The sequence below is a fragment of the Zalophus californianus genome, chromosome 12 (assembly GCF_009762305.2).
Source record: "Zalophus californianus isolate mZalCal1 chromosome 12, mZalCal1.pri.v2, whole genome shotgun sequence".
Taxonomy (NCBI): domain Eukaryota; kingdom Metazoa; phylum Chordata; class Mammalia; order Carnivora; family Otariidae; genus Zalophus; species Zalophus californianus.
In genome coordinates, this window is record NC_045606.1 from 65181285 (window position 1) to 65190874 (window position 9590).

Sequence of the window (9590 nt, forward strand, 5' to 3'; positions counted from 1 at the left end):
GAGGACCCCAATCTCTAACCTGCAATTCTTGGGGCAGATATGTTTCAAAATCAGAAATTAAAATTTGGATTTTATAAAGGAATTATAATGATGTCCTGTATTACATAATACCTGGTAGCATCTGGGAAAGGCACCCTGAAATGAATCACGCTAATATTTCTGCAGTGAAATATTCACACCGAGGGGGATAGATAGAGATGATGAAGAGTTGCATATGAATTTAGGTCGGGTTTTTGCTACCAAGTTAAAATTGCCAAAGGTTTTCTGAGCCTTTGGGATTTGGGAATCACTCTAAGGGCTGGTGGACTTGTAGATTATATTTAAGGGCTCTTCTGCTCATATAAATCCTCTGCAGATGAACCTGGCAGGGAAGGCCACGAGCGGCACCTTGGTCTGGAGCCGTTTCAGCTGTGGCAAGGGAGGAAAGCCCACTCCCTGGGCATTTCCAAGACACAGAACGAGGAGCCAGATGTGCTGGGCTCTCTCACTGACTGCCAGGTAGAGGTGTGTTCCTTAGGGAAAGTCCTGAACCTCCCTGGTCTACTAAGTGGGGAGGGGGCAGAGGGGAAGCCTCGGATGCTGCCAGGGGTTCTGTGGAGGTCTGAGACCCACTGTAAGCCTGTACAAACCTTCGGACCAGGGCTGAGCCTCCCAGCCCTCTGTGCCCTGGGCAGGCATTATGCACCACTGCCCCTGCCCGCCCCACACCGACTCATCACTGTCTGAGGGTGTGGGGTGTGGGACTTGACTGCCTGGGTTAGAGTTTGACCCACAAAGCACCAGATCAGTTGGGACCTGATGACTTATCAAAGTGTCTGTTTCTTTCCAGATAATGAACATCATAATAATGGCACCTACCTTACAGAGTGAGTGAGGGGCTCAGTGGAGCTAGTGCGTGTTCAGCTGGGTGCCTGGAACGTACAGGCTGCACATTACATAGCAAATGGCTTATACGACTCTTACCACGGAGATCAGGCCTGTGTCAGTGTCCTGGGGCTGCCATCACAAGTTACAGCAACCTGTACGGCTTACAACAACAGAAATTGATTATCTCACAGTGCTGGAGGCTACAAGTCTGAAATCAAGGTGAGCAGGGTTGATTGCTCTTGGAGGCTCTGAGGGAGAATGTCTGCCATGCCTTTCTTTACCTTCCGGTGGCTACCGGCAAGACATTCCCTGGCCTGTAACCAAGTTGCTCCCGTCTCTGACACCATCTTCATGTGGCCGGCTTCTTGTGTCTCCGTGTGTCAGATCTCCCTTTCCTTTCTCTTATAAGGACACCTGTCATTGGATTGAGGGCTCACTCTAAATCCAGAACAATCTCATTTCAAGATCCTTAACTTAATTACCCTGCCAAGACCCTACTGCCAAACAAGGTCATATTCACAGGTACCAGGGGTTGGGACTTGGACATATCAACTGGACTGCCTCCAGGTTTAGGCACAAAGTTTGCAGGGCTGGACAACTGGTTGACCATGCCGCCCCCCCCCCCCCCCCGCCCCACCATGTGATGGTGGATTGTTAGCCAACCCCTGTGGGGTCCCTTGACGGGGAACCCTTGTGTACAAGAGCCATTGTGATGTAGTGTAAAGGGTAGGGGTTTTGGAGTCTGGTGGATCTGGCCGCATGCCCTTGGACATTGGGCCAGTTTACTTCATCAGAGTAAGGCTCAGTTTCGTTATCTCTGAGATGGGCATTATAAGCCCTATCTCAAGCTGTTCCAATGAAGCATACAGACAGTAGATTTACAGCATCTAGCCCATAAAGCCCTCTGTAAATGGGATTCCCCTTCTCTTCCTCCCACGTCCTTTGATCTGATGACATGAAAGCTGTCGGTGCCTAGACTCTTCTTTGAAATCTGGGACTGCAATAAGACCCACGCTTCCTTAAAACACTTCAGTGCCAGCCATGGTGTCATTGGAGGGGTCTTCTCTAACGCCAAGTGGCCTTCAAGGCCCAGGTCTGTGTTTCCAACAATAAGTGGCTGGTTACTGGGAGCCCACCTGTCAACTAGCAAGTGCTGGGGAGTCTCCCTTCAGAAATACTGTTAACAACCCAGCCCATGCCCCCTTAGCTTTTCTAGGACCCAGAGAGGACTTCAGACCCTAAAGAACATGTGAAGATCATTGTAAAACCAATGCAAGACAAAACAGGGTCTGGGCAGATTCCTTAAAACCCTGTGCTGTCATAGACACAGCTCACACTGTAAAGGTCATTCCCACCTGGCAAGGCTTACGGCCAGAACACTTTGTCTTGTCCTTCTGAGACAAGAGTCCCAAGGTGCAGCAAAGCCCCCAGGGTGGATTGGGAAGCCTGTGCCATGTCCCATGCGTGATGGGTCTCACCCGTCACTAACAATGCTCCTGGTGCCCTGCTTCATCTCCTTGGAACATACTGACCTTTCCTTTCCCAACTGACTGTTATGACACAGGGCCGAGGTTTCAATTTCTGCGGAAGGTGGTGGAATATCTACTCTGTGCACCAGGTCCTACATTTTAACTCTTGAGGTAATGATTTAATTCTTCACTAATAGTAGGTGCCAAGCAGTAAGTTTTTGTGTAACGCAGTTTGTTTTAATTTTTGTCACAAGACCTTAAAGAATACGGAGGGATGTTACTTTTTCCTGTCGGAGGCGAGGCATGGAGAGGCCAGATGGAAGTCCTTGGCACCCCAGCACCTGGGGGACCCTGTTTCCACTCCACTGTGGGAGGCAGTTTGGCTGGTGGGCACTTGCTTTGGCTCTTGCACCCCGCCTCCCTTGTTCTGGAACCTGCTTTTTTAGGGATCCTCCCCAAATTAAACAGGTTTTTTTTCCCCCAAAGGCAAAGGGCACCCTGACCCAGGAAGGCCCAGATGTCATTTCCCTCCACCCACTCACCGTGGCTCTGTGTTCCTGAACCCCAAGCTCTTCGTGAACCCCCAACCTTCAGGAGGTTCCCGCCACCCTTCATGTCCTTGCCTGTGGCTGATGCTGAGCAGGCGGAGTACAAACAATCACACAAGAAGAATGCTACGCTTGGCTGTGTAATGTTCTGAGGCACTAAGCAAAATGCCTTCAACATATTCTTCCAGTTAAAATTTATCCCATTTACAGGGAAAGAGCATGAGCCACAGAGAGGTCAAGAATAGTTTCTCTGGGCTCCAAGGTGGTGGACGTCTAATGGGGTCGCGAAGAGGGAAAGGGGCACTGGAGACTGAAGGCTGATATTGCTCATAGACTTGGGTGATTGGGAAGAGGTGCACCAGGAAGAAGGGAAAGGATGGGACAGACAAGTTGGCCAGATGGCCCAGGGGTAGGGCCCCAGTGGTCAAGGCTGGGCAGGGGGTTCAGAATATGGATGAATCAGACCCGGGTACAGCTAACCCCCTCCCCCCCAGTCATGGCCCATCATGCACACACCCTCCTCCCCTCGTCTCAGCAACTCTTGCCCCCGGGATGTCATCTGACTCTCTTGATTGGAGATGCTCATCTTTTCAGTGGTATGGTAGGACTGGGGCTTACCGTGAAACCTGGTCATCCATTATTCTGTAAAATTACCATGTCCATCTCCTAATTTCCAGTGATTTCCTTCCCTTCCACTGGCTCCCCCTCTGTCCATATAACAGAAGAAGTGTGTGGATGGGCCGGGGGTCATGCCACCCCACCCCAGAGTGCTCTCTCTGCTTGTTCCACTCTTTTTCTAGATGCAGGTGTCTGCCGCTGAAACCAGCCTGAGTGTCCATTCATGGAACTGACCGCTTAGCCAGTGGGATTCCAAGATAACCCTGCACTCAAGGGAAGAAAGACACACAACAGGGCACTAAAGGGAAAGAGCCAGGTTGCTCCCGTTTCCTAGGGAATTTGGGGTAAGTTAATGACAACAGAAATTTTTAGGGAGGGAACATCAATAAGTGTTAGTAATTATTATTAATATTAATTATGATTGAGTCCATGGGGATATCAGAATGACTTGGTGGTATTTCCCCTGTGGCAACAGAAATGCCTTTAATGGAAATACATTTTAGTTCGCACTCAAATCCTCAGGGTTTAAATCCTAACTCAGGAAAAGAAATGCAGGGCAGCATCCATCTGGGCACACTGATGGGCAAAAACACCAACAACACTGCAACCAAGAACGAAAGCCCAGACCGAGGTCACTTGGGGGTGGAGACTGAGTTCTTAACAATGTGGAAGTTGCCAGTGATTGTGGAAACTCAGAGAAAACATACGCATCATTTGACATAAATTCATATCTAGACTTCTTGGTTGGACTAAACTCTCCAGAACAGAAAACCCTCAATTCTGTGGTGGTTAATGCTACTTTGGGATACCTTTTTTTTTTTTTCCCCAAAATGAGGACAGGAACAGTGCCCATGGGGTTTTCTTTATCTGGTGATGAATGGCATCCCAGCCACCTGCGGGGAGTGGATGGCCTGTCACTGTGTGGGCTCCCGTGCGCACTTCCCTCCTGCCAGCCAGCCTTACCCGCGTGGTTTGCACCTGCCACTGGAGTGACTGAGGCCGCGGGAAGAGGCTGCGCCCAGGATGTGTCTGGACAGGCCAGCAGGAGGGCAGAGATCCCTGCGGATGTGAGGTCAGCACTTAGATGGGAGGAGTTGGAATTGCAGAAAGCATGTGACGCTGTGGGCAATCTTGTGGCTCCAGGTCTGGAGTGAGTGATCTGTCCACAGATGGTTGGACATCGCCATGCTAGATCTGCCGGAGACAGCACCACAGGCCATTCCTAAGGAACTTATAGTCAAGATATGGAGAGAAAGCCCACGTAGGGGAGAAGACCACTTTAGCCACCAGGTCCCCTCCCACCTCAGGACAGCACTATGACAGACCTCGACCTGGTCTTGCTAACTCCCCACCCACTGTCCCCATCTCAGTCCATGCTTCTAGCAGACACCAGACAGACCTACCTACACTGGCACTTCTCAGGCCTCAAGGTGCTTATGACTGTTCTGGGGATCAAGTTGAAGTGCGGGTTTCCTGAGGTTCTGCATGTCTACCGAGTTCCCAGCTGAGGCCAAGCCTGCCACTCAGTGCAAAAGCAAGGACTGAAAGCCCAGCCAAGAGTTAAAAGCGTGTTCTCTAGAGTACCAGCACTGTGACCTTCCGAAAGTCCCTCCGTCTTGCCGTCCCGTTCCCTTCTCTGTAAAGTGTGACCGTGGCGGCGATTACGTGGCTCCGTAGATGCAACATGCCCCGGCCACTGCCCGCTCGTGGCGCGTGCTCTGCAGTCCACACACATCGCTCGTGGCTCTCAGTGTTGCAAGCCTGCACGGCACTCACGGCCTGTGTGCTAAGATCACCCTTGTGCCCTGCCCTCCTCCACGCCTTTGCTTTGCCCTGGTCGTGAATGCCCTTTTCTCCCCACCCCCTGACTCGGCAACGTCTGCATTCTTCCAGGCTCCGAGACCCCAGAGCCCACCTCCCGGGTGGCCGTTTAAATGTCTAAGTAGCAGCTCCCCCGTGAGCTCCAGGAGGCCAGGAAGTGTTCACCCTTTTGCATCCCATCTCGTACATCACCTAACACACACTGGGTTTCGACAGAGGACGAGGGAATGGATGCCACGACAGATACTTCAGGCCCTTCTATAACTGCTCTGCCTGGAAGTGCTGGGCTCCACTCTAGATCTATAGAGGCAGCATTTCAGTGGGTGAATCTCTGGCATGGGATAAGAGCCTTCTCTTAGTTATTTACTTGTTTAGCTAATTATATGAGTACGGACTAGTGACTTCTTTTTTATTCAGTGGCTTATAAGACATCACTGTCACTATTTCTTGCAATACTCAAATTGTCCCAGATTTAGCCTTTGATCTGGTGCCTGTGTCCTTTGGACATGTTCTCACCACTCTTTGAGTAATTCCTTGCTTTCTTGTGCAACAGGCCGCTCCAGAGTCATTTTGTGGTGTATTTCTTGCCAAGCACGACAGGTGATTGTGATGCACACCTGGGTTTGGAAGCCATCGTGCCTAGTAGTAGCCTCAAATCACCATCTGGGTTAGCTCTGTTCCAGAGCCAGAACCTGTGGCAAACGGCAGGGACAATTCTTAGGCTGGAGCCAGGAAAGGGAGCTCAGTGTCCCTAAGACTCCCAGGAAGCATCCCTGAGGATGGCGAGCTCACCACACAGGCACAGATGACTCAGCAGAGCTACCTGGCAAAGGAACCCAGGTACCACCCGCCCAGCCAGTTATAGGTGGCAAAGGCCCAGAAGCATCTAAGGCAACAACTGAGGGAAACAGGAAGGAGGTAACACAAAGAAGGACTTACTGAGTGGAATGTGTTTCCCAACAGGTAGAGAGAAGTTGTCTTAACTTCACCGGTCTGCATGGGCCAGTAGGTCTGGGCCCCAGGAAGTCCCCGGGGTGGAGCAAGCTGGCAGCTCCCATCAAGGAACACGGTGTGGTTTTCCTCGGAAGGCAGCCAGGGTATCACAAACACCTTGCACTAAACAGCATTTTCTTTTCCCAAAGAACACGAAGCACTTTCACAGATGGCTCATTTGTTTTCAACTGTTTTTCAGTGCAAAAACATTTGTACACCCTGACTAAACAGAGATGAAAAAATGTTTTTAAAAGACTTACTAGTCTGTACTACCTTGACAACTTTTCTCTAAATTTAGAATTATTACAAAATAAATTCTTTTTTAAGACTCACCATTTACAACATCATGGGAGAGAGAATAAAGCCCTCGGCCCCCACTGTTGTTCACATCCTAATTCCCTGTACCTGGGAATATGTTACTTTACGTGGTAAGAGAGACTTTGCAGATGCAAGTAAGGTAAGCATCTCGAGGTGGAGAGATTATTTTGGGTGGACCTACTGTAATTATCAGAGTCATTGTAAGGGTTAGACAGAGGTGTAGCGTTGGGAGCAGAGGTGTGTGTGTGTGTGTGTGTGTGTGTGTGTGTGTGTGTGTGTGTGTGTGTACAGAGAAAGAGAGAGAGATTGACTGAAACTTGAAGATAGCACCCTGCTGGCTTTGAAGATGGAGGAAAGGACCACAAGCCCATCTCTAGACACTGGAAAAGATAAGGAAACACATTCTCCCCTTGAGCCTCCAGAAGAAATGCAGCCCCGCTCACCCCTTGATTTTAAGAACCATCTCAGACATCTGACTTCCAAAACTAAGATAAACTGGTGTTGGTTTAAGTCACTGCACTTGTGGTAATTTGTTATAGCAGCAATAGGGAACGGATACCAACATTAATTTAAAAATTCTTTTGCAAAATTCTCCACATTGTTCTTCTATCAACCAGTTTGCTTTTCAGTCATATCCTATTCACAGGTCTGCGTCACATTCATCAACTGTTCACATGAGAACGCAGCTATACCCAAAATACCGTATTTCTTCCCTCACCATTGGAGCCCTCACCACCCACCTTTCTGTGGTTGCTACTGCTGTCCTTCCACACTGATAAGGCCCATTGGCTTGAGGTTACCTACTCAACATAAGCCTCATGCTCTGACACCACTAAGCGTTTAATTGAGCATCTATTACTATCCTTTTCTTGAATACAAATACAAATGTGCATTCACTTGTGCAGGTGCCATAAACATTCCCACATGCAGACTGTCAGCTGTCTGCAGGACATTCCTCTACAGATGGGACACAGGTCCCCTCCCCCACAGCAAGCCACCCTCCTCTGCTCTAGGCAGATTGTCCTGGAAATGAAATTACTGGCATCCCAAAGTTGACCTGGAAAATAAGTCATCTGTAGTTCAAAATCCACCTCTCCCTTTTGCTCACAGCCATGCAGAAGCCGCAGTGGTCTCGGTTTGTCTGGAGTGCCTGGGAGCATCCTGGCTCCAGAACAAAACCCAGGTGAAGCCAACAAGTAGGCACCCAATGTTCATGTCACCTGCATTCTCATGTCACCCACGGATGACCCAACGTCCCATTTACCTATCACAGGCCAGAGACTTTGCTGCCCAGGGGAGGAATGGGCTTTCAGGTTAGGCAAATCTGTATATAGAATAGCCCTGATTAAGTTACACTCCTGTAGCCAATCACATGCTACAGAGTAAACTATTGAATCATTAACTTCAGTGAGAAGGCACCAAGGACAAATAAATATAGAGCGTATCGCCCATATTCACTTCCAAGGCCATCACACTAATGGCTGGTGAAACTGTAGCCAGGTGGAGCTGTGGGAAATGTTTCAGCCCCTTCCGGTCGACAGTGTCTTCTTTCATTCTCTATTGATCTTCTGTACCCACACACTTCCTTGTCGCCCCCCAGGCTGCCCTGGATGGCTCACCCCTTCTGCGAGGGCTTCAACTAGAATAGGAAAGGGGTCTCTTTCTCTCTGGCTACAACTGCTCAAAGTTCATGTTTCTAGGCCCTCTGTTCAGGAACCCAGCTCTCCTGGTCGCTACATGCTACTGCACGGGTCTGTGCAGATGTAGATGCTGAGATGTGGGCTGCCCAGAACCCTGAGACGGCCCCTTGCTCTGTGATGCTCACCTAATCTGACTGCCCTATCTGTCTGAATCATGCTATGTCTCTGGGTGGAATTTTCCTGTTTTTAGACTTGTGCTGGTAAAAACTTCTTGCCTGAGAACAACCTGGAAAAAGCCCTTTGGAGAGGAAATAATTGATTTTGTGGTGCTTCTTGTATTTTGACCTCAAGCCTGCCCTGGTTACAGCAATATGCCATATCACTACTGAATTGTTCCATGCCTAAACCAAAATGGACCACACAGAGACTTTATAAAGTCTCAATTAAATGAACCACACTGATCTGCTTCTTTTTGCCCTTGTATAGGAAATCTACCCAGGGTTGAAGATTAACCCGAAAGCTCTTTGTTATCAAGAGAAGGCTTTTAATATAGGCAGTACTGAAGGAGGGGGAAACAATGTTTTCCAAAATGGAAGAAATCTGAGGGATTTTCAAGCAGGTAAGTTCTACTTGGGTAAGCCTTTCTTCCCATTTTGATTTATTCTAAAGGAATTAATATGTCTTGGGGTGGAGAGGGAAGTGGGGAGGATGAGAGGGAATGTGGCTCATCTGGCTTGTGGTCGCTGAGCCTCCAGTTAGATCAGGTGGCTGGGGGTTACCGTCAAGGGCTGTTGGCCATGAGCTCTCTCAGAGCAAGCTCACAAGGGAGCAACTCCTGCGCTTACAGGGAAGACTAATGTCTGTGGCTAACTTTTCAGGGAACACAGAATTCCTGGGCCTTGTTCCATCCAGCCATTGCCCTACTTTATGTCAGACACAGTTAACCGTCCTGATGGGGGGGGACTCTTGAGTTCATCAGAGGTGAATAGAAATTTCTGGATGCACAACCTTAGCCATTCTCCTTCCTCCAAGAGAAGGCAGCCTTGTCTGGTCTGGCTGACTGGACCTGGCCCAGCCCTGCCCCACCACCCCTCAGCCAGCTTCCCCAAGGTAGCGCTGAGATAGTGAGAAGGACAGCAGAGGCCTCGAACCAGGTGTGGTACGATGGGGTTGGACTTCAGTGTTTTAAAGAACAGGTGGGGTGAGACACACACAGAAGAAGCTGGGGGTTTCTGTCATGGTTCTAGCTTTGGTTTTGAGTGATGGTTTTTCAGTCCTTATTACATTAAAAAGTAAAACAAAAAGCCTGAGGAAGC

General features: G+C 49.3%; 1 long non-coding RNA gene across 1 annotated transcript; it reads left to right on the forward strand.

The window, feature by feature from the left end:
- Positions 1–891: 891 nt before the first annotated feature.
- LOC113910895 lies at positions 892–8893 on the forward strand. The gene is made up of 4 exons (XR_003516310.1): positions 892–1086; positions 2432–2507; positions 3685–3846; positions 8761–8893. It is a non-coding gene; the product is annotated as an uncharacterized LOC113910895 (long non-coding RNA).
- Positions 8894–9590: the final 697 nt, after the last annotated feature.